The sequence below is a fragment of the Ostrinia nubilalis genome, chromosome 26 (assembly GCF_963855985.1).
Source record: "Ostrinia nubilalis chromosome 26, ilOstNubi1.1, whole genome shotgun sequence".
NCBI lineage: Eukaryota > Metazoa > Arthropoda > Insecta > Lepidoptera > Crambidae > Ostrinia > Ostrinia nubilalis.
In genome coordinates, this window is record NC_087113.1 from 3,048,052 (window position 1) to 3,074,328 (window position 26,277).

The 26,277-nt window shown below is 36.0% G+C and overlaps 1 long non-coding RNA gene across 1 annotated transcript; it reads left to right on the top strand.

The window, feature by feature from the left end:
* The first annotated feature begins 3,774 nt into the window (after nt 1-3,774).
* Nucleotides 3,775-4,916, top strand: LOC135084427 (uncharacterized). Its single transcript, XR_010259839.1, has 3 exons — nt 3,775-3,790; nt 4,216-4,305; nt 4,838-4,916. It is a non-coding gene; the product is annotated as an uncharacterized LOC135084427 (long non-coding RNA).
* Nucleotides 4,917-26,277: the final 21,361 nt, after the last annotated feature.

Here is a 26,277-nt window from a genome sequence, read left to right on the forward strand (position 1 = left end):
TGAAACGCGTGTGATTGATTTCATGGTTTGTGTGAATATAATGAAGACCTTAGGGATGCACTTCTGAAGCTAGTCTGGTATTTATTTCTGAAGCCCTTGACATTTTAGTTATGTATGTAAAAGTATGTATGTAAAAGTGCTTTTTTTAAGCCTATTTACAGAAATAAATGAGTTTTTTTTTTAGTATTCTTAAACTCGTATACCACTTTAAACTTAGAGGAGAATTCAAAATGGTGGAATTTTGATATGCCTAATAAAAGTGAGGCAATTTAAGTTTTTTTTTATGTGACAGGAGGCAAACGAGCAAACAGATCACCGATATTCTGGTTCACTTGAAATGTCACATTAAATAAAAAAAAAATTTTTTTTGATTAAATGTCTTATTAAATTTTAAAACGATAAAATAATCATCGGGAAAATTGTTATTTTCACGGTTTTTATTATTATTTCGTCGACGTCGCGTCGCTACGCTGCGCTGTAGCATTGTAGACCTTTGCTACGCTAATTGTGAAGTTCGTAGCAGTGTCGTTCGTAGCTACAAAGTGCTTGCTACGATCGGTTTGTCTACGGGGGGATGGTTTTTCGTAGACTATTATTATTTCAATATTATGATATGAAGAAAAATACAAATAATGATGGATTCTGATGCAGTAGTAATTAGTAAGTATTTTCTTTTTTCGCTTTTATGTATTGTCCGCTAAATGTTTGATAAGACATGCATGCCAAAATCGCAAAGTTAAAACAATCGTATCTAATTTTGGTCGCAATTTTCTTATTTAGTCGCTTAAATTATCACCTGCACTGAACACTGAATCATAATTAACTTAATGTAAGCTCATTAAGTAATTAAGTACGGTCTTAGCGCGGCAATATGGCCGTGTTTTCGAAAATTTTAATTATGTACTTACATCGCACATACTTCACACATTTCTTTTGTTTTTAAAAGTCCTTAATATAGTATAAAGGCTGTAAGGCCTGAGGCAAGATGCGGTGTCTGGTCATAAGTATAGTGACGTCATGTCTTATTTTAACAGTAGACACTGTAAGATACATTCCTCCGAAAAATTTGGTGGTGAACAGGGTCAGTGAAAATATTAAACACGTTGTTACTTTGCCATTTTAATTTTTAACAGACTTCAAAAAAGGAGGAGGTTCTATATTACCTATCCGTCAATTATGGACCGATTTTCAAAATTATTTTTTTGTTCGATAGAGTAGTACACTTCTGAGATGGTCCTATTGTCACCAAGTCAGGATCTGATGATGGGATCCTGGGGAAATGAGGGAAAACCTAAAATTTTGTAGGCACGCATGAAGTTTTTCTTATTTATTATCACAGATAAAGTTATTATTAAGATATTAGAATACATGTGTCTGGTAGTCATGATCTAATGTTGATGAGGTGAGAAGGTTAAACTCCTTAATGCTTAGGAGTTGGAGGATAATACTTTAAATATTTTAGGCACGTATTTACCAACAGTTGTATTATTTCAGATTACTAAGGTGAGCTGATCATGGAAGGTTAAATAAACTTCGTAGGGGTTAGATGATACTTTTTAGTTGCCGATATTTAAAGTGTCTTTATTAACCTGTATTCCTGACTCCGAGAATATAAATCATGGTATATATTTGTCCAAATAAATAACGTAATTATTTTTCTACTTTTTAGAGTCGGGTTTAATTTTTTTAGTTGATAAGTAGTGCTGACATGACAATTCTTATATTAAAAAATGATTTTATTTTTTAAGCAAATATTATCGATTATATATCTAACTGGGTAGGATCTACTTAAATAACATTAATAAACACGCCAAAATGCGAATTATTAGCGTCTTGAAGTTTGCAATGAAAAAATGGTTTAGTAAATAATATTTTTTACAAAATTAAATTTTTGAAGGTAATATAAAGTGAAGGCAATAAATATGGTATTTTTTTCTAAACTTTACGTAATTTAATTAATTACAATAATTACATTTCCTTTTATTATAGCAAATTTATGAAAGCCATGGCGGCGCTAGTTGCAATAATTGCTGGACGGTATGTTATCCTATCAATGTTAATAATTTAAGCCAGTGGCAGTCCACTTAGTAAAAAAGTATTTGCCACACTGGATCCGGTTGTATTCTTTCAGGTTTTTAGGTGAGCTGATCGTAGTGGGGTCTGTTTCCGTTACAAATATACCTACCTAAGTTTTATGTTACGGTAAATGTGATAAATGTGAAAATTATGAATAATCGCCGGTTATTGTGAAATAATTACCCCATGATTTGGTAAATGTGAATATTTATCACATTTACCGTAACATAAATATACAATACCTATTAGGTATATCTTTTTACAAGCCCGTCAGTCGAAAATATTAAATAATTTTTACCTTCTGTTTTTTTCAGTCTTATAGATCCCCCGCTTAAGTTGAGCAAGGTAACGAACTACGAGTATAAAGTGTAAAATGTCATTAAAAATTTTAAAAATTAATTAAACATTAAAAAAACGTAATGTTAAACTGATTTGTAAATGCTTTTTTTTTCAGAGACCGAAGATAATCTGTGGATTAAGCAGTCGAAGAATGAACTATGTTGAGGGATCGTCCGTAGCGATCCTTTTGGTGCCCGATAAATAGTACTTTGTCGAGTAAACATACAGGCCAACTAAAAGTCGGTGGTCTGCGCCTAGGCTTATTCGATGCGTTATCTGCTAAACCCCGGTCTGTGAGCACGTAGAATTTTGTCCAATGACCCCACGCTACCCGACTGTGCGACGGGCGCCCGCAGTGAGTGTGTGAGCGCGACAGCAACATAATTACGCGCGAGCGTCAAGGATGGGTAGCTTGGGGTCATTGGACAAAATTCTACGTGCTCACAGACCAGACTATACCTCCAATCCAGTGTCAGTGACAACATCATGTACAAACATATACATACACACACACACGATTATCTTAAGAATTTTATCCACAATATAATGTAAGAACCTTTGTATACCAACATTGGAGCAATAAAGAATTTGAATTTGTTGAACACATACCTAAGTATTTTATTTTATATAACATTCCTATCCTTCTATTTTTTTAAAGCCGTAAAATTAATTAATTATTATTCTCATGTGATACTTAGCTAGATAATAAAAGCAGTCATATAACTTTCAAAGTAACAATAGAGGTTAACACCCGAGAGGTGAACTATGCATGATATTTATCATATTAATGTAATAGGTTGATACGATTTAGGTTCTTCGGGCTGTTCTTCGCCTACCCTTCGTATTATTTTAATAAATCCGCGACGCCATATACTCGGAAACACGCCCTCCGAAACATAACGAGTAAAAACATTAAGAATATCAGTTTCGGCTGTTTTATGGTTTTTGCGGCGAGATAAATTCGAATAATTTCCGGGAAAACCCCGGGAGAAACCGCGGGCGGAAAGCTAGTTAAATATAAATACTCTTCATCCATTAACCAGTTCGGTGAAGGTCGTTATATGGTGGGATCCTATACTACAAGCTTTCGCTCCGCACTCTCAGTTATGTTTTTACTTCTTCACAGTAGAATACGTTTGATACCGCATATTAAGCAAGCAAATAGAATATTTAGTCGCTTGTCAACTGCAATGAAGGAAATATTCATAAATCAATTAACACTGAATCATAATTAACTTAATGTAGTCTAATTAATAAATTAGGTACGGTTTTAGCGCGTCGTCTTTTCGAAATTTTTAATAATGTACTTACATCGCATACACTTCACACATTTCTTTTGTTTTAAAAGTCTTAAATACCGGGTGTTTGGTAGAAGGTTAGCAAACTTCGTGTTTGTGTAGGTAAGGTCATTTTGAGAATACATGTTATGGAGATAATAATGAGGAACGCTTTACTAGAATAAACGTTATTAATATAAATGTGCATTTTGAATTTCTACACGCAGCAACCCTAAGTGAGCTACTTTTTTTTAAATTGTTTTTTTTTTCAAAGTTGGACCCAAACAACTGCCTCAATATTGTTTATCGCATGTTTTCAACCGATTTTTAATAAAGAAATTAATGTCTTTGGTCTAGTTTTAGATCCAAATAGTGACTTGAGAGCTAGTTATAAGTTGCCAAAATTTAACTAGTAGGTATTCTCAAAATGACCCTACTTAAACGTCCACGAAGTTTCTCTAACCTTCAACCAAACACCCTGTATAGTCTATACTAGTCTTAGGCGTATAAAATAAAAATAAAGGTCTGAGGCAAGATGCGGTTTCTGGTCGTAAATCTAGTGACATCATGTTTTATTTTAACAGCAGCCACTAAAGATGGAAAGTTGGACAAGGTCAGTGAAAATAAAGATACCTAGATGTGAATGTAGTTTTAAGACACTACTAAGCAGTTAAAATATTCAGATTGTATTTACCTATTTAAATGAAATATGCATTGTCCAGTTGTTTGTTTTCCTAAATAAAAAGAAATAATACCTAATTTGAAAGTTACTCAATAACCATTTAACTTTTGGCCGGACGTAGGGTCTGTGATTGCATTTATTTTGAGCTCTTTTATTTCATATTAACAATACATTGAGTTAGTAACTCTGTTACTTGTACCTAAAGCTTCAACCAAACCAATGCGTGCAGATCGCCATCGCCGGAGCGATCATAAGCCAATGACAGATTGCGCGACCCATGACAGTCCGCGCGACCTGTCATTGGCCTATGATCGCATTAGCATATGAAATAAACAGGTATAGTTAAGTTTCGTTCATGATCAATATTTACTGAGGGTTTGAAAGCTATAAATACAATTACTATTTTCAAACTTACGCGTTGAGTAATTTAATTAATTGCAATAATTACATTTCCCATTGAAAGCTTCAAAATTTGTTCGGCGGCGGCGGTGGCGGCGGCGGAATTGGTGGTATGGGCGCTGTAAATTGCTATGGAACTTGTTCGTGGACGGTAAGTTATCATCGTGATTTAATAATAATTTCAGCCACTGGCAGTCCTGACTGGCAGTAACGTTTGTCAGAGTAGAAATATCCGGCCGCAGCCCGCATCATGAAAAACATTGTCGGTCTCTATACTAATTTTGTTCAATGCGTGACCGTGCGGGCAGGCGTAAAAACGCAATATCGAAAAGATGAGTTTAAAATTATTTTTGGTGTTAAGATATTTTTTGATTAATTTAGCTAATGATGCGTATTAATATTTTAGAACGTGTAAGTATAAAATGCTAGTAAATGCTGGTTGCTAGTTTACCTATTATTTAAAAATCGTTTGACATTTTTTTTTATACATAAGATAACATCTATTACTCGTATGTTTAAAACTTTGTGATAGAGATAGAGTCATTGAACGCCAGACTGCGCCAGACCTTTTCAAGCTTAGCGCCAAGCACCCAGATAAAAATTGCTTGTAATTTTATAGCAAAAATGACTGATATCTACTGGCCATAAAAGAGTAATAAATCTGCACGCGTTGTTGTGGTTGAAGCTTAAGTGTGTTACAGTTAAGAGGTAAGATAGCCAGTTCCTCTGTGGTTGAGGATTCCGGGTGAAGCTCGCTTCCACCTTCGGCCTGCCAACCCCTTGCCAGAAAAGCAGACTTGCCATAGCCACGATGACCTAAACTTCAGGACGCTTCAACGTACTTACACTGACAAACTTTTAGCTTTTATTATGAAGGTCTGGCATTCACTGGCTCTTAGTATATCTTGAAAGCTTAATTTTATTGGACTAAAATGATACAAAATGTGGATTTAATGCAATGAATTCTCCACCAGTCTAATATTAATATTAAATAATTAACTGATAATAACTAACTGTTTTTTTCAGCTATATTGTGGGTCTGCGTAAGAAGTTAAGCAAGGTAAAAAAAAGCTTGTAAAAAACAGTTAACCATACATGTGCGTATCGTGCCACGCGCAGTGTAGGGTTCCGTAGTTGCCCGTCGTTACCACAATTTATGTATTTCAGAAGCAAGCAATTACTTCATCTAAAGTCACTTTTAATGTTTTCTCTAAGGTTTTTTTATTGGTTATGAATGAAGTTCAAACATTTTATATGGAAGCTGGTACCAATACCAAAGAATAATAATAATTATACTCAATTATTATGCCTTACAGTCGGCCATTTTGAAAATGTTGTGTTTTGGCGGCCAGTTATGAAACCCATGTCAATCGACTGAGAAGCCGCGTAGTATACACCACTACTTTTTTATCACCGGAAAAATTTTAACAGGTTATGTAGAAATGTGTGAAAATTATAAAGTAAAAAAAAAAAATTAAATTTTTATAAAGTTAATTTTTTTATTAAATTTTCTTTAGTCCCTATTTTACGCGTCACAGCTGGGCCACTCCGCTGCTCGTTCATTCAGTAGAGTAGTCGTACGCGCTCGCACATTGATCTGTCTGTCTCGCTCACGCCTTGACCACGCTTCCAGTGTTATTATTACTAACTTAGACCATTTTAATGCAACATTTCAAGTAATTTTGAGTTCTAATAAGTGTTTCATTACACTTACGTACTTCTTTACGTGGTATTCTGACTGTTAACACTAATTGTAAGTTAATAATACAATGAAATACCTACCTACTGTGAATACGTTACGAATACACACCAATGTGTCGTTACGAGGCTACTACGACTACTACTCTACTTTAAAAGAAATTTGTAATTCAAAGATCTGCCAAAACAGCGGCTTTCAGTGTTATCATCACAGAATAATAATAATGTATTACTTAGCTACCTATCTTAGGCTATTTTTATTGCAACATTTCAAGTAGGTAATTAGAATTGTAATTAAACGCAGGGCAAAGGACGAAAACAGTAATTTAGTAATTACGTAATACGTCACGTTGTATTTCTGTGAGTTTTTAACACTAGTTAATAATAATACCTACTGTGTAACTCCAATTGAGATCGCGCGTCGTTAGTAGTTCGTGAATTTAAGATCCGCCATAACAGCTGAGTGGTGCGAACAGTTTTAGATGGTGGTTTTAGTAGGCGCTTAGGTAAAATAATAAAATAATTCAACTTTCCCTTCATACTTACCCGGGCTTAGGATCGGCCTTAGGACCGGCAAAATTCAATGCTTTGATAAGCACCCTGCATCGTGCTGAAGTGTGGCTGTCCCGGTACAGTCGCAAAACCGCACTACACAATTTCTCCGGCCAAGAATAATAATGCACGTATTATTAACACGTATTCACGTGAGGTGAATTGGTAAGACAACGTAATAATTGCACGACACTATTGACTTGATTGATACAATGTTAACAAGACAGCTCACGACCGATCAAGAGCTCGCGCGCGCGCAACTGACCGCGGCCGGCGGCCGAGTAGGCATGGAAATGATTGCTATTTTTCATTCATTTTCATTCTATGAAATGATGATTGTTTTTCATATGATTTCACATGCGAAATTTCACAGGCAATGATTTTTATTCGCAGTGTTTTAATGTAGCTCTTTCATATAATGTGCTACTTTTAATGAAGTATGAATTATGATAAAGGATTGCTAATTAGCTAAAATATGAAATGTAACAATATCTGTTTCATTTTATGTCGCACAACAAAAAACAAACAGTTTCACAGCACATCAATAACCGCGCGACTAGTGAAAATCATTCATTTCATCTGCCTGCTATCTAATGAAATCATACGAATCATGACAAGGAAATCTAAACCTTACACCTTTGAGTTTAAAGTTCATATTTAAAATGCCCAGTTTCGTCCGTCATCACATCTCTTGTTCTTTTCTAACACGCATATGATCAAATCATTCCTTCTTACTCACTCGGTCGCTTCGCAGAGCTGCGCTCACGGACTTCGCTCGAATGAATGAATGAAATTCATGTGATTCGTGATTTCGTTGACTGTGAAATTATAGCAGTCTATGTGAAGTGAAATAGCAGGTGTGATTAATGAAATTCATTTCATATGATTTTTCACCTGCTATTCATGAAATGTTCCATGCCTACGGCCGAGCGAGCGAGACGGCGGCGCGGGGCCGCGGGTGATAATGGCCGCCGCACAACAAACGTACACCGCCGCCTTTAGGAAGCGTCGGGCCGGCAACGTCGCATCTCTCTCCATAGTAACGGGCGGCCTTGCGTTGCCGCGTTGAGCGTAAATATTGCTAGCGACGCGTGTGTCCAAATATTACCAATTTTGGGATGAAATTTTGAGTAGCTTTATTTACCTTTTTTTTTGCATAAATAGGATCAGTATCAATAACTCATTACCCAGAATTTTTTTTTTCGGTGATAAAAATGTAGTGGTGCATAATATAATGTATTTGCTATAAGCACGGTATATTATAAACAATAGGTACCAATTCAACACACTACTTCAAATACCTACACTATTACGTAAACGAAAACAAATAATAATTTAAAGTTAAAAAAATAATTAAATAAGCAGGTATAAAAAACGTAATGTTGTCTAGGTAATTATATTATTTTAATAATTAAATGGGTTGTAATGTTTTTTTTTTCAGAGACCGAAGGAAACCTGTAGCCTAAACAGTCGAAGAATGAACTATATTGAGGGGTCGTCCGTAGAGATCCTTTTGGTGCCCGATAAGAAATACTTTGTCGAGTAAACATACAGGGTGTCCCAAAATTGGCACGTCACACTGACACCAGAGGTAGATGTGAATAATAGGTATAAAGTTAATTTTAACTCATCAAACTTTCCTATAGACATTCTTAACTAAAATTGGTCATATCTCAAAACTTATGAATCTTTTCTATGGACTTTTAGGCTTATTCGATACGTGTTAGTTCCAGCTACCTCCTGTGTCAGAGTGACGTATTAATTTTAAGACATTCTGTATTTTAAACACGTTTAAGTACACACACACGATCACCATTATGAATTTGTACGAAGTGGAAGTACCTTGTGCCTTAAATAAATGGAATAGAACCGAAGTGTAGGTAATGTGACTTTCAAACTGTGTTTTATTATTCCTGATTGTATTTGAATTAACTTTTCGATGTCGTTTACAATAAGTTAAATAACTTAAAATAGTTAACCAAGTGCATGTCGTGCCACGCGCAATGTAGAGTTTCTAGTTGCCCGGCGTCACTATACAATATTTAGAAGCAAGCAATTATTTCATCTCAAGTCCTTTTAATGTTTTCTTAAGGTATTTTTAAAAGTTAATTTAATTTTCTAATACCTACATGAGATGATCTTTCTTAATCGTTATAGTTTTTCTTGAAAGTTCAGGAAATGCACTATTATCATGAATTTTTCCAGATGTTTCAAGTCAATAGTTTAGCTATGGGATAGGATAGGGGAGGACATCCTACTCGAACAAAAAAATCCCTAAACTCCGAGCATAGCACGCTCCATCGCTCTTTGGGTGACCTTGAGCCTTCTTATGAGGCCCATAGTAAGCGACCACGCCTCAGAGCCATACACCATCACTGGCAACACACACTGGTCAAATACTTTTGACTTGAGACACTGCGGTATTTCGGACGTGAGAACCGACTAAGGTGGACCGACGATCTGGTGAAGGTCGCGGGAAGTACCTGGATGCAAGCGGCGCAGGACCGGTCTTTGTGGAAATCCTTGGGGGAGGCCTTTGTCCAGCAGTGGACGTCTTTCGGCTGAAACGACGACGACGACGAGATCCCTAAATCGAAAAATAGTTTTAGAAACCCCTAAGCCATTTTAAAAGTCCCAACGATACCCACACGATCGTAGACGATGAAAAATAAAAACCTCTCCACTTTTAAAAATTTTATTTTACTTGTAGGCGTGATTATGATGTATACCGCCACAAAATTACAACTCTTTAGTGACAATACTTAGTTTCCAAGCAAAACCTCGGACGGACAGACAGACAGACATGACGAAACTATAAGGGTTCCTTATCAGGACCCTAAAAAGAGAACGAGACTACTTTTTACGTAAAAAAACTCATTTATTTTGAAAATAGGCTTTTAAAAAGCACTTTTACCACATTATACTAATAGTCTTTTACGAAGCGTTGGTACAGCGCGGCATGGAAGACCACATACCTATTAATAGGAATCGTCAAAATGAGAATAAATCGTTTTCGATCAAGACATTTACGTCTTGTCTCTAAAACTGTTTAATAATTAAACATTCATGCCAAACTCCTTGCCAAAATAACTTATTTTATTCGCTATTTTCTTAATTTTTTCTTCCATATAAAACTCCAAAAAATCGTATAAAATTGATTTATTTTCTTTTAAAAAGCACCTTTACACGTCCCTATTAATCCTACCAACTGCTTCGGGACAATAAATGAGCCAGTGCTGAGATTCTTCTCTTTTTTTGAGCGCAAGAAACTATACATATAAAACATATATATAAGTATGCAAAGCAAATGGAATATTCAGTCGCTTGTCCCCTGCGATGAAGGAAATATTAATTAATCAATGAATACTGAATTATAATTAACGTAATGTAAGCTAATTAAGTACGGTCTTAGTGCGGCAATATGGCATTGTTTTCGAAATCTTTAATTATGTATTTACATCGCTCACACTTCACACATTTATTTTGTTTTTAAAAGTCTATAGAGGCTATAAGGCCTGAGGAAAGATGCGGTTGTTGGTCATAAGTCTAGTGACGTCATGTCTTATTTTAACAGCGGACACATTTCCGAATGATGTGAAGAAGGAAAAGGTCAGTGAAAATATTTGAAATAGATGTCACACTGTGAGTGTAACAACGCTGTGCCCGACTGTTTGGCATTACGCAACAAAAATACGATTTCTGTTTTGAGATATTCGCGTCGGCACTATTTACCCCCGGCACTTTTAGCCCCGCTCTCCCTAGGGCAGGAATGGCGGACATTTATGAGGCAAATTTCTAAAAAAATGTTTGATGTAGTCATAGACACAAATAGACTTGCCACTTAATGCTGCTAAATATTGTGCCGCGTGCCATTGGTTCGCCATCCCTGCCCTAGGGTCTTTGTTGCATTTGATCTCTTCTAACTCGTATTGACGACGGGAATACTAGTAACCCTGTATAATTTGTACTTTCAATATTTATTTTATTTTTAAACTTTCACGTTGCATAATTTAATTCATTGCAATAATTACATTTCCTATTATTATTTATAGCTTTATTACTATGACAACAAAAAAGGCGATTTCAATTGCCATAATTGTGTCATAACGGTAAGTTATCCTATCCGTGACATTGACAGTGGGGCGCCACCGTCAATACCGGATCGCTGGTTCCGATTTTTGCCATGTTGGAAACTATATAGTTGAACGATGGTGGCGTCCCCCTGTCAATGAAGATGAGTTTGTTATATATTTTTGTGTTAAGATTTTTAAGATTATTTAGCTAATGATGCTTATTAACATTTTAGACATTGTAAGTATAAAATTCAAGTAAACCTTGTTAGTTTCCCGTTTCCCTATTATTTAAAAACCGTTTGAAGACATTTTGCTGTTATAATCAGAGGCGGGGCAAGACCTAAATTTGATGTGGGCAAGACAGATTTCGCGAGGCCTTGTTCTGTGGCGACCTGAAGACGGATTTTATGAAATAATAAAAAAAAAAGGGTCAAAGGTCTATACATTGACAGTTTTTAAAGGAATATTGAGCCAAAGAATTATGTTCGTCACTTAAAACCGTGTTGTTGCTTAATTTTGTGTCTGATTATGGCTGAATTTGTTTGGAAAAATATTTATTTTTATTTTTAACTACATTGTTTAGCTATCAAGAATTTATGGGTACTTCTCATTTACACTCAAATTTGATGGTCACACAATAATAGTTCGTAAACGGTATAAGTTAGAACAATAACTTTGAAATTAGATGATAAAATATCTATTTAGCTACATACAAAATAAATTTTATCGTAATAGAAGCAAAAATAATACGAAAAAATCACATGAAACGATCAAAAACGGGGTCATTTTTCGCGTTCTCATCGTGTCACACCTTCGGTTGCAATGAAACATTTGTTTACTGCATTCACAATTTTCATTCAATTTGTGTGTAGCATATACTAAAATCATCGTTATTAAATATACTTTCCACACAATAGTCAAAAAAATATCTTCTTATAATTATTTTGAATTGAGAAAGCGAAATACGTTGGTCACACGATTTTAGGTACCTAAAATTTTGAGTATTAATACAAGATTGCCGTTAAACCGAACACCAGCAACCAATCACAGCGTTGTATTCGGTTAACGTCAGTTGCGCTTCGACCATTGGGGAGGTGAGATAGGTCGATCGTCGCTCCGCGAAAAAAATACGTAACTTTTTGTGATTATCCATCGACTTACCGTCGCTTGCTTGAAAAATATTTTCTACCTCTAAAATTTAAACAATTTAATTGAAACTTTGCCATTGAAAACTTAACATGTTAGACTTATTTGTGTAGTATTCGACGTGAACCGTTAAATTCAAATTTAAGGATAATTCATAAAAAACCAAAATTTTCGTCACCTTCGTGGTGTTTTATACACGAAAGTGATTTTAGGCCACGAAAGTGATTTCTTGCTTTGGTTTATTTTAAAATATAGTGACTGGTGTTTATGTTTTTACAATATTTTAATAACTAATAAATTATACGTGGTAAGTAGAGATCAATACATCAATAAATAAATAAGGGCCTCGTATTTTTGTTGTCTGTCTGTATGCCTGTATGTTTGTCTGTATATGTGACTGTGTATCTGTTTGTAAGATAAATTTAATCTGAAATTTGAGTTAAAAGTTGTGCCCTCTGACCTAAATAAAAAATATATTTTTGTTGAGGGACTGATAAATCAGTTAGAGTTCTTTTTTTATTGAGGAACTGATAATCCGTTTTTTGCTTCCTTAGCATTTCAGAATGCCACCCACCCTTAAAACCAATTGCGTAGAATCTTGTAACTTAGTAGGTGACGTAATCGGTAAAATTTTATCTTGTATTTAAGTAGGTACCTATTTATATTATGTTATTGCTATTTACCTATGAAAATAAGACAAAATATATGTTTTATAAATACTTAAGAGTCATTTACAGTAGTAAAGTTCAAAAAAATTATTGCTGTGAAGTACAGAATCACTTTCGTGGCATCAAAAAATTCAAAACGTTAAAGCTTCCAAACGAGACTCACTATTTGACTGATTTATTGAGAATACAATCTTCACATCAAGCGCTACAATTTTTGTTTACAAAAAGTTGAAATAAGTTAGAAATAAAATTCGCCACGAAGGTGACGATAAGAACCGTGGCGATGAGAAATACCCTTATATTTAATAGTCAATGTTTGCATTTATTGTCGTATTGTGATATTGTCATCTCCACCTTGTATACATTTTTTCAAAATTTTTGATGCGCGAGGCCCCTTGTACCGCGAGGCCGTAGGCGGTGGCCCACGTCGCCCACGCCTTACGCCGCCTCTGGTTATAATAATACCAACAACGTGCTCTTTTTGATTTCTGGAAATTTTAGGGGTATTCCATGAATAAAAACTAGTTAAAAATGTATTTTAGGAACATGTATTCCTAAACGCATATTTTCGAAGATATCATCTTCGAAAATCAGATATCATTTCATCGACAATATTTATAAAGGTTTTTCCAAAATTGTCACCTAATCAATCTAATTTTCATTGATATGTTATGTAAATCATTCATTATTTAAGTGTAAATAATGTGATATTGATATTTTTTACACAGAGGTGTTACGTGATTTTTTAACTATGGCGAATTATTAGAACTTGTGTGTCTTCAAAGCATTTATTTATTTTATTTTGTGTCTGTTTTTTTTTTCAGATATATTGTGGGTCTGCGTAAGAAGTTGAACCAGGTAATCGAACCATAAAGTGGTTTTATGCTAAAACTGTATTGTAATTAAAAAAGAAATAAAATGAAATGAATAATAAAATATAAATTATATTATAAAAAAATATCTTTCCAAAAACTCGACTGCACGGCTTGAAGACGTGTAAAATAGCTGGCAGTTTACCCTATTAAAAATTAAAATGGTTTGATGCTTTTTTTCAGAAACCGAAGGACACCTGTAGCCTAAGCAGTCGAAGAATGAACTATATTGAGGGATCGTCCGTAGATATCCTTTTGGTGCCCGATAAGAAGTCCTGAAAAGAAGTGCTTAGTCGAGTAGACATAATATAGGATGTCCCAAAATTAGCACGTCACACTAACAACAGAGGTAGATGAGCATAAGTCACATCGAACAAGTCTAAAGTCCAAATCAAATCAAAATTATTTTATTCAACTTTATGCACTTATGAACGTCAAAATACAGTAAAAAAAGGTAGCACTTACGGGCACTTTACATGTCTCCTTATCTTTTTCCATTTTTAAAAGTAACTAGCGGCCGCCCGCGACTTCGTACGCGTGGATCCCGTTTTACCCCCTTTTCCCGAATTTTCTTTGCTATAAACCTCACGGAGCCCGAGACCTTTCCAACGAATGCAAAACCGTGGAAATCGGTTCGTGCGTTCTGGAGTTATAGCGTCAGGGAGGAAAACCCGACTTATTTTTATATAGTAGACTAACATCAGTAATATTTAAACAATCATCAAACTTTTCTAGACTTTAATAACTAAAATTAGTTATATCTCAAAACCTAAGAAACTTTTCTGGGACACAGGTGTTCGCGCCACTTTATGGCCTTCCCTTCCATATAAACCTCATTTTATAAAACGCATTTGAATAGCACTGGCTGTCAAGTGCGTTTTATGAAATTAGGTTTATATGGAAGGGAAGGCCATAAAGTGGCGCGAACAATAGGCTCGTTCGATTAAACCGAGGCCCAACTACCGCCGGGGACGTGTTAATTTTGGGACATTCTGTATTTTAAGCATGTACTATAATTTTATAATATTATTTAATTACTTGAAATACAGGATGTACATACATACATTAAATACCTACGAAGTGGCTTTGTGTTTGCAATTGGTGTTTATTTGTTCCTTAACCCTTAGCAACATCCTTATTTTCGGTTACAGAATGAACAGATATTGAAAAACTCAAACACACTGTAGAAACATCTATAATCAGCCTTATCAAGAAAAATAATAATATTTCATTTGCAACTAACAGTCTCCATAACAACGGTTTTCTAGAAAAGTTTCGGAAAATTATACCGTAACCAAAAACTTGTACTAATCGGACATCTACTATGTAGATTCTTTACATATTTTAAACTCCAAGTAAAATAAAAGGAAAATGATGGCCTTATAACATTCTCTACGCTTATAATTGTAACTAAGCAAAAAATCATATGTTTTAAAAGTAAAATTTTATTAGAAGAATTTTTTTTTAGTTTGGTCACAGATGTATTTGTTACTCTTCAACGCGAAAATAAAAAAAATGAAAATGTTTGTCTTTTCTGGAACGTGTAGTTCGAAAATGGTAGGGAATTCGAACGAAGTGTTGAGGACAAAGATATTAGCAGAAACGCCTATCGGGGAGCTTTTGAATTATTTGCCCCCCTAACTATAAATCGCTTGGGGTAATGGGGTCCAGCTCACGCACTACACACTTCTTTTTGGGTATTTTATTGAGTAGTCTAATCTAATCGGGAAAATTATTATTTTCACGGTTTTTATTATTTTTTCGTTGACGTAGCTACGCTGTAGCATTGTAGACGCTACTCCTGAAGTTCGTAGAGGCGACGTTCGTAGCTACAAAGTGTCAGTACAGTTTGTCTACGGATGGTTTTTCGTAGTTGGCGTTGCGTAGCTACGAATTATCTATAGATATATATATAAAAGTAAGTCGTGTTAGTTACACCACTTATAACTCAAGAACGGCTGAACCGATTTAGCTGAAAATTGTCAGGGAGGTAGTTTAGAGCCAGGAGAAGGACATAGGATACTTTTTATCCCGTTCGAAATTAAAAAAAAAGTCTGCTTATTTATTGCCATTAAGGCGGAACAAAGTTCGCCGGGTCAGCTAGTTTCTAATATACTCAATACTTATTGCTTCCATAATGATTATGGAATGGAGCTGGAATGCTATTATTTTAGATATAAGTAATGATGGACCCTGAGTAGTATTATTATTAGTAAGTCTTTATTTTTTCGCTTCTATGCATACAGGGTGTTGATTTCAATCCTTGCCATATTTAGGGAGTTGATTAAGTAGCTTATTCTGATCCTTCGTCGTTCGTTCGAACTTTAACTTTAGTTAGTCAAAGAAAAATACTTCTTGTGTGGCTTCCTTGAGTAAGCTATCCGACATGATAAGCGAGCGATCCGCGTAGCTCGATGGTGTTGGTGGCCGCAGACCGCAGTGTAAACGTATTGCAGCATATCGTATAGCAAGCCACATTACAGTTGAGACATCAAGAGACAGCACGGAAAATATTCGTTAAAAATTCCACTTTCGTTTGTAATTTTTTTAGTTTATAAGTAAGAGGATTGAAATCAACACCCTGTATATTGTCTGCTAAATGTTTGATAGTACATTTATGCTTATTTGCTTAAATTATCAGCTGCAATGTGAACACTGAATCATAATTAACTTAATGTAAGCTCATTAAGTAATTAAGTACGGTCTTAGCGCGGCAATATGGCCGTGTTTTCGAAATTTTTAATTATGTACTTACATCGCACATACTTCACACATTTCTTTTGTTTTTAAAAGTCTTTAATATCGTGTATAGGCTGTAAGGCACGAGGCAAGATGCAGTGTCTGGTCATAAGTATAGTGACGTCATGTCTTATTTTAACAGCGGACACACTTCCGAAAGATGTGAAGAAGGAAAAGGTCAGTGAAATTGTGCCCAGCTGTTTCTTTCATAATCAAATACCTGAAGGTTTGCAGGCGATAAAACAATTAGTATTTTTAAAGTTTCGCGTTACGTAATATAATTTTAATTTATTTTGACATGTTTATTTGAAATTAATTGTATTGTTTTTTTCGTTAATTTTATTCTTATTGTAATTTTTGTTTTATTGTGAATTTTAATTTTAAATATTATTGACATAAAATATTTAATTGAAATTAGTAATTGTATTGTTTTTCGATAATTTTATTGTTATTGTAATTTTTTATTTTAATGTAATTTTAATTAATTTGAATTTATTTTATTACATTCTTTTTGCCCCTACGTACAAAGTACCTAGTACCCACTGAAAACCAGTGTCTTGGCACTTGGCAGTAAAATGTCAACTGTCAAGATGATACTGAGTGGGTGACCTCTCTGGCAACATTGTTTTTCCTTTTTTCTCTTCATTGTTTTTGTACTTTTTTTTATTAGTTATCTAATTAAGCTCGGTCGCGGAGCACGAAGAATTTCGTCCAATGACCCCAAGCTACCCATCCTTATCGCTGGCGCGTATTATATTGCTGTTGCGCTCGCACACTCACAGCGGCCGCCCGTCGCACAGTCGCGACAGCAATATAATTACGCGCGAGCGATAAGGATGGGTGCTTGGGGTCATTGGACGAAATTCTACGTGCTCGGTGACCGGACATTGCAATAATTATATTTACTTTATAGCTTTATTACGGCTATTACTATGGCGGTGGTGGTGGTGGTGGTGGTGGCGGAATTGGGGGTGCTGGCGGTGGCAATTGCTATGGATATTGTGTCTGGACGGTAAGTTATCCCATCGTTCGTTCGTTTCAGCTAACTGACGTCCACTGCTGGACAAAGGCCTCCCCCAAGGTTTTCCACAGTGCACGGTCCTGCGCTGCCCGCATCCAGTTTCTTCACACGACCTTTACCAGATCGTCGGTCCACCTAGTAGGAGGCCAGCCCACGCTACGTCTTCCAGCCCGTGATCGCCACTCGAGAACTTTTCTGCCTGAACGGCCATCGTCTCTACGAGCTATGTGCCCCGCCCACTGCCACTTGATAGTTATCCCATGATGGTAAAAATTTCAGCACGCGGCAGTCGAGTTATTTTAAAGATTTGCCACACTGGACGACTTAGTTGACATTTCATCCGAGAAAATCTGATCCGCGAATGAGTTGTCTCTCTTTCTTTATTAGGTGTCGAATCATCCGCTAAATATTTATCTTCGGATGAAACGTCACCGTTTCTAACTTGGAAGATAGATCTAATTTAATTAAATGAATATATTTCGGATGAGACGACACTTCCAAGTTTGAAACGGTGACGTTTCATGCGAAGAATTTGATCATTTTGCGGATGATTCGACACCTAACAAATTTGAAAGGGAGACAACTCATTCGCGGATGAGATTTTTTCGGATAAATGTCACCTAAGTCCACTGGACGCGGTCTGCTCAGGTGACAGTGAACGCAGCCCGCATCGTGCATGAACATCACTCAGAGGGTTTAAAAAATATGAAAATTTTAGTTTTTGAACGTTTCCCGCTACGGGGGCCCTGTACAATCCGTCATACATTTAATGACATTTTTTGACGCGCTCACTAGTGAGCACGATTGATGAAAACTCACACTAGGCCCTCAGACCTCATCCAGTATGGCAAATCCTTTAGACTCCACTGAAAGAGCACGCCACTGTATTCACTGTGGAAATAATTTACCAGAGGCAGATGAAGGATTTGGCATAGATTTGCCTGAAGTAATTGGGCTGGGGAGGCCTGAAGTAAAAAAAAACCTCAACCCCGTTTTATTTTTGCAAGTAGGCTTTTTTAAACTTTTACAGCTGCAGTAATAATTCTGAATTTTTTTGTTTTTGTTCATTAATTCAAATCCGAAAATGCGCCAAAAATACTAATACATTGCGTTACGCATATTAAAATGAGTTTGGTATTTAATTACATTTTTTGTGATAAGTTTTTTAAGTTTTTATAACTAATGATGCTTATTAACATTTTAGTGGAACATGTAAGTATAAAATGCTACAGTTCGCGAGCCCTTTTTTGACGTCGGGAAATGCTTTGTGCATATTGGTCGATGGGGACGGCCAGTGGGTTATTCTGGGACTCTTCCCGCCTGCTCACTAAAGGTGGGACCTAACTACTAAAAGCCGACGGTGTTCACAGGAGCCCAATGAAACGGAACCGCGAGTTAGTGTCCTAGCTTGGACATTCGTCCGTAGCTCCGCCTTAGGCTAGCTCGCTCGCAAGCGAGTCTCTCTGGCTTCGAGGGAACCTCCAATTCCCTCCTCCGCTTGTTTTAATAAAGATTTTCTCCTCGCAAAATGAAAAATTCTGAATAATATTAAATAATTTTAACTGATAATACTAACTGACTTTTTTCAGTTATATTAGTCGCCTGCGTAAGAAGTTGAGCCAGGTAAACGAACTAAATATTTTAAAGGGTTTATATGCTAAAACTATAGTTATATTTTAATGAAATAATATATTTAAAAAGTAATCTTGTAAATTATTTAAATAAAAAATGCTTTTTCCTCAGAAATCCAAGGAAACCTGTAGCCTAAACAGTCGAAGAATGAACTATATTGAGGGATCGTCCGTAGAGATCCTTTTGGTGCCCGATAAGAAGTACTTTGTCGAGTAAACATACAGGGTGTCCCAAATTGGCACGTCACACTGACACCAGAGGTAGATGAGCTTAAGAAGCAGCGAACAGGTCTATTAAGTCCATTTTCAAAAATAACTAATATCAGTTCATAATTTCAAAACTCATCAAACTTTTCTATGGACTATAGTAACTAAAATTGGTTATATCTCAAACTTACGAAACTTTGCTTATTTCATGTGTCTTAGGCCCAGCTACCTCCTGTGTGAGTGTGACTTATTAATTTTGGCACATTCTGTATAAACATGACGCATACGTACTCACGATCATTATATGAATTTAATTCACATTAAATAACTACGAACTGGTTTGTATGCGTAATTGTTGTTTATTAGTTCCTTAAAATAAATAAAACAGAACCGAAATTGTGACTTTCAAATCATGTGTTTTATTTATCTTCTTTCACATTAGGTTATCTATATCAATATTTATTTATTTAAAATAAATAAATAAAAATAAATTTATTTAATAAAATTAAAACTTACTCGACACCCTGCTTTGCACAATTAATGTCCCTAGTAAAAAGAATAGAAAAATACACAATAATTTGCCAGATATAGCATGCGTGTCATTATGGAAAAAAACATGACATTGATCTCATACAATTTGTATGAACCGAGATAATATCTGCTCTTCAAAGTTTTGTAAAAAAAAACAAACATTTTTGCCTCACATTTTCAAATTATGAGGAAATATTTTCCTTAATTTATTATTAGATAACAATTTTAGTATTTTTCGATAGCCATGGTATATTTTGATGATCATAGGGCGAGTCATAAAAGATGTTTCACAAATTTTTTAAGACTACTTATTTGCGATACAGTAATTTGATTGGTACCAATATAATTTACAAGTTTACTGCTTGAATTTAAGTTACATGCTAAAAAATAACTACCATGCTAAGTTATATTTACAGAAGCTAACATCGAAGACGTGGCTGAAATAGCATTTTTAGATGCGCATTCATGGTGGCTGATTTAGTAATTCCCATGACAATATAGATTTTTAGAAGACAAAAATGCTATTGAAAACATAACCCTCCTTCTGGCGCAGTCGGGTAAAAAGAAGCCGGTCTAATTACCAACCAATTTTTTTTTTATTGAATGTTATTAAATAATTATAATACAACATAAAATTTTATAACGATAAAATATAATAATCAGGAAAATTATTATTCACGGTTTTTATTATTATTTCGTCGACGTCGTTGACGCTACGCTGTAGCATTGTAGACCTTTGCTACGCTACTCGTGAAGTTCGTAGTAGTGACGTTCGTAGCTACAAAGTGACTACGATCAATAATTTGTCTACGGTTTTTCGTAGATGGCCTACGGTCTACGTTTAAGTATCTAATTTTTTTCACCATTGTTAAAGCAAGCAAATGGAATATTTAGTCGCTTGTCACCTGCGGAAATATTAATTAATATTTCCGCACGTGACAAGCGACTAAATATTCCATTTGCTTATAAAAGAAATGTGTGAAGTTTGAGCGATGTAAGTAAATACCTACCTAAGGTTAATACCTAATGTAAGCTAATTAAGCACGGTAAAATGGCCGTGTTTTCGAAATTTTTAATTTACTTACATCGCTCAAACTTCACACATTTCTTTTATTTTTAAAGTCTATAATGTGTAAAGGCTGTAATGCCTGAGGCAAGATGCGGTTGCTGGTCATAAGTCTAGTGACGTCATGTCTTATTTTAACAGCGGACACACTTCCGAAAGATGTGAAGAAGGAAAAGGTCAGTGAACATTTGAAATAGATGTCACACTGTGACATCGCTGTAGTAAATAGGCAATGTTAATGTTAATAACAACACTTGTGCACTCACGTGTAGGTATAATGCATTTTTATGATTTATTATTTGAAAGTATCCAATGGAAATTTGCTCATTTACGACAATTTTGCTCACGAATGCTTAAAAAGTTATAAAATGTTGATTTTTGGAAATAATACGTTACTTGAGTTTAACACTTAAGCGGTTTGTAACCCTGTAAAATTTGTACCTACTAACTAGATAAGACTGGGTTGCACCATCTTACTTTAACTTTGACAAACGTCAAAATTCTATACAGGGTGTTAGGTAAATGGGTATATGAGCCGACACTAGCCCATGTTAACATGGGCATATAAATGGTATGGTGAAGTCAGAAAATTGATATCTTCATTTTAATTATTTTAATTTTCATACAAATCGGATTTTATAAAATTTATTTTGTATGAAAATTAAAAAAAATAAAATGATGATATCAAATTTCTGACTTCACCATACCATTTATATGCCCATGTTAACATGGGCTAGTGTCGGCTCATATACCCATTTACCTAACACCCTGTACAACAAGCACCGGTTATCGCTAAAGTTACAGTCTAAATTAGGTGGTGCAACTCAGCCTAAGTTAATTGAATGAAGTTTATTTTTAAACTTTCGCGTTGCGTAACATAATATGATTTTCTATTGTTACAGCTTAATTATTTCAAAGGCTACACTGCCTACGGAAGCACCAGATTTTTTGATAGAGATTGCGATGGATATTGTATGCGTAATGAGTTGGCCCAGGTAAACGAACTAAATATTAAGTGTTTTTATGCTAAAGTCCGGTCGCCGAGCAGATAGAATTTCGTCCAACGACCCCAAGCTACCCATCCTTATCGCTCGCGTGTAATTATATTGCTGTCGCGACTGTGCGTCGGGCGGCCGCAGTGAGTGTGCAAGCGCGACAGCAATATAATTACGCGCAAGCTATAAGGATGGGCAATCAATACAATGATAAGGCGATTATCACACTGCACCACGCTCCGCCGCGGTACGCGGGACGATAGATTTAATCATTGTATGCAAGTACCTCAGTTTGCATAGCTAAAACACGCGCGGCACAACACACTGACAACGCGTCTGCGCGCGGGATTCGTTATATGTAATCACGCGGACCGCGGCGGAGCGCGGTGCAGTGTGATAATCGCCTAAGAGATGGATGATCTACAGGGTGTTACAAAAAAACCCCTAATAACTGAAGGGTATTTAATAGACGTCTATAAAGAGTCCCTTGTTAATTTCTTACAGTCATAGCGACATATTCAAATTTCGGGTAAATTTATGTAAAATAAAAATATCGATTATAAAAATTCCCATCACTAATTTGGGTTCATTGTCCTACCAGGAGTGACCAGGAGCAACTTTCTATGTTCACGCCCCCGGCCACGCCTCTTTAAAACATTCTGTGCGCCTAGTATTTACTAGGCGCACAGAATGTTTTTATTATTATTTTATTATTATTTAATACCTACGGAGAAAAAAATACACGCACGTCGTTAACAAAACAACAAGCATTCAAAATTATGGTTAGGTACATACCTACAAAAGTGGCTCAAAATGACGTCCTCCTTGCTGTACGCCGGTCATTCTCACGATTAGGCGTTCTCAGCCTAATTACCATATTATTTTTGAAATTTGGCTTAATTGACTTAAACGCATTTAAATATAAAACACATGAAAAGTACGAATTTAACAATCGTAAAGGCGTCAAATTATTCAAAGCGGTTTTCGCGTAAATGAGACCCAAAAATTTTATGGTCACGGTAATTAGATAAGGCTAATACTTAATCTAACGGTAATTAGAAAAGATGTGTAAAATAGCAAAAAAACAACATCTTGCATTGATAAATTTGTACACAAATACATATATAGCGTCATATAAAAGGCTGTAGGTACTCTTACTAACCCTTTGCAAAAAAGAAAAAACACTAATTTCTATTATTTATTGTATCATATTTTCAGTATACTGCAAGAATCGAGGCTATAACAGGAACACTTAGTTTCAGCAAGAAGGGGCTATGTGTCACATTTAAAATAAGAGCATTTAGCTGAATCAGAATCTGAATCATCATTTATTTGCTTTAAATGTGGTACAAACGATGGATACAGATAATGGATCAGGAGGTTTCACAAATTTGACTTTTCGGTAATGCATATATCGAAAAATGTGTTAATGATATAAGTGTTTTTTCCTCTTTTTAATCTATCTGTGATCAGCCATTACCCAATATCAGATTAAATTGAATTTGTAATAATGATAGTTCCAGCTCTGCATATCCCATGATTTGTCACCTCGATTCTTTTACAATAAGTTTTCAGATTGATGCTATTCGCTTTCTCCTGAGCCTGAATGCAGAATTCTCAGAATTTAAAAGGGATGCAGCAAATAGATTTCATGACGTTCTAGTCTTTGTTTGTAAGCTTTACAGGAATTTTCTACGTGTAGAAAGGGGGTCTTTGACGTTTGGTATCACTTCAGTGGACTTTGTAAACCAGTCGATGCCATATGTCTACATGGGTCTTAGGATGCATTTGTATTTAGTTTGTTTTCCAAGCTTCTTCTGCCCAGTATCCATTGCATATCACGAAGTTTTTTTTCTATGCATGCATAACAAAGCAGGTAGGATGCAGTGTAGGATGGTACAAAGTGCCTAAACACTCTCGTCTTGAAAAGGCCCATTGTCTGTTCATTTGTTCCTTTTTGTTCTTAATGTGATCACACCAGGTAAGTGTTACTGTTGGACAATCTCATCTTCTTAGGGCAAAGTTAACATGGATAGATTTTAATGGTATTATATTAGAATTAATTAATGATTTAACATGTTAATATCAATGATATTTATAGTAAACATAAATATCTGGTACGAGACATGTTTCACACAGGGGTGACATCTCCTGGCCATCAGGAAGCCCCGATTTCACTCCAGCTAACTTCTTTTTGTGGGGTTACCTTAGGGGTTAAAATATACTCTAAAATCCAACAACCATGCAGCAACTGAAGCTGAACATTCGTCATGAAATCGAATCTATTTCGAGGTAACTCTAACGAAAGCTTTTAAAAATTTTGATGTCAGATTGGAAGAAAAGTCCGTAAAGTTGTAATGCGAAAGTCTAGGTATTTTATAATCATACTTATTCAATCGTGAGTGTAATTTAATGCATGCATGTAGGTAATAACTTCATACAACGGTGATTATAAATATTTGGTAATTAGTACATGGAAATTAGAAAACGATAGTTTTTCTTCAAAATTTCCAAAATCTGCAGGGTATGCAAATACTGTCTTACTATAACGTATGGAGGCCAAAGTACTGATTCTATTTAAATCAACAACGTGGATCTACCTTCAAAAATCTAGTTTAAAAATAAGGACATGGTAAATAGAAAAATTGAAAACCAAAGATATGGTAATTATACTCTTACGCAATTCATCGACGGTACGCCAACGCAATAGACGTCTACTTGCTAACAGGTCATAGAACTAACTAAGGGCTCGCGCCGCATGCGTAAATGATGTGTCAAATATTATTATTTAGGCTTGTGTGCCCAAAAACAAAAAACGTCACGGGAATTAGGATTTTGGCTCGGACAAGCAGTTTTTTAATTCTAATTATTTACAGAATGGTTCTATTGAATAGATATTTTGCTATGCATAAGACAATCTATTATACTCTTTAAAATGTTGAATGGAGTAAACCAAATCTTTACGACATAAAAATTACAGCCAGCTTTTAACATTAAGTCGGTGTGCGGACGCGTAACGGTAATTAGAGAACAGAGGTTCGTGAAATTAATTTAGACACAAATACATAAAATAAAGGCCTATGATTTAATGCACAGCTGGATAGGGTTGTTAAGTAACATATAAAAATACTTGCATGTCTCTATTTTGTCATTTTAAACGATTTAACAGCCCGGACACGCAAAAACTAGCTCATCTGAGAATGGCCGACGCATATTCTTGCCCGTCTTGATATGGCCTGTGTTGCATTTCGCACCATGGTAGGCGTTATTGATGCAAACACAGACCTCACACGCTGTTCCATTTCCTCCACGGTATGGCAGTCCGTAAAATAAACTTGGTTTTTCACAAAACCCCACAAAAAAAAGTCCAACGGGGTAATATCAGGAGAACGGGCAGGCCAAGGTATCGGTCCCGAGCGTCCGATCCAGCCTCCTGGAAATCTTCGATCTAAATGCGCTCGTACACTACGAGCAAAATGTGCGGGAGCGCCGTCGTGCTGGAATACCATGTCTCGCTGCTGTTCAAAGTACTCCGTTTCGATGACTGGAATGTCGTCAATAGCGTCCTCGAAGTCCGTTTGTAAGAAGGAGAGGTAATTATCTCCGTTCAGGCGCGCGGGTAAAATGACAGGGCCGATGACATGGCCATTGTAAATTCCGGCCCACACATTGAGGCGCCACTGATGCTGGAAATTTCCTTGGCGAGATACGCGGGGGTTTACGTGCGACCAAACGTGTTCATTGTGGATGTTGGAAATCCCGCTCCTAGTGAACGTAGCCTCATCCGTCCAAATAACACGGTTCACGTAGTTCGGGTCGGCTTCCAGTTGCGCTAGGTACCACTGACAAAAGGTTATTCGCGGCGCAAAGTCAGTAGGAATCAATTCCTGTGTGCGGCGGTAGTGGTACGGATGTTGACCATCTTCTTTCAGTGTTCGCCAAACTGAAACATGGTTCATTCCAAGTCGCGCCCCGGCGCGCCTTGTACTGGTCGTCGGTTCGTCTTCAAAGAGTTGCAGAACCTCTTCTGCACGCATTTCGTTTGTATTTGGGCGTCCACTAGAACCCGATCGATGAAAAGAGCCCGTAGAATGGAGACGTGTCACCATATCATGGAAACACTGATACGACGGAAGCCGTCGCTGGTCAGCCGCCGGTCTACCTTCGATAAACTGTTCCCGATAAAGTTCACGGGCTTGAGTTAAATTTCCATCAGCTCGACCCACACACAACATCATCTCATAATATTCGGAATTAGAAAACATTGCCATTGTAGCAAAACAACACAAAACACAAAGCTTTCGA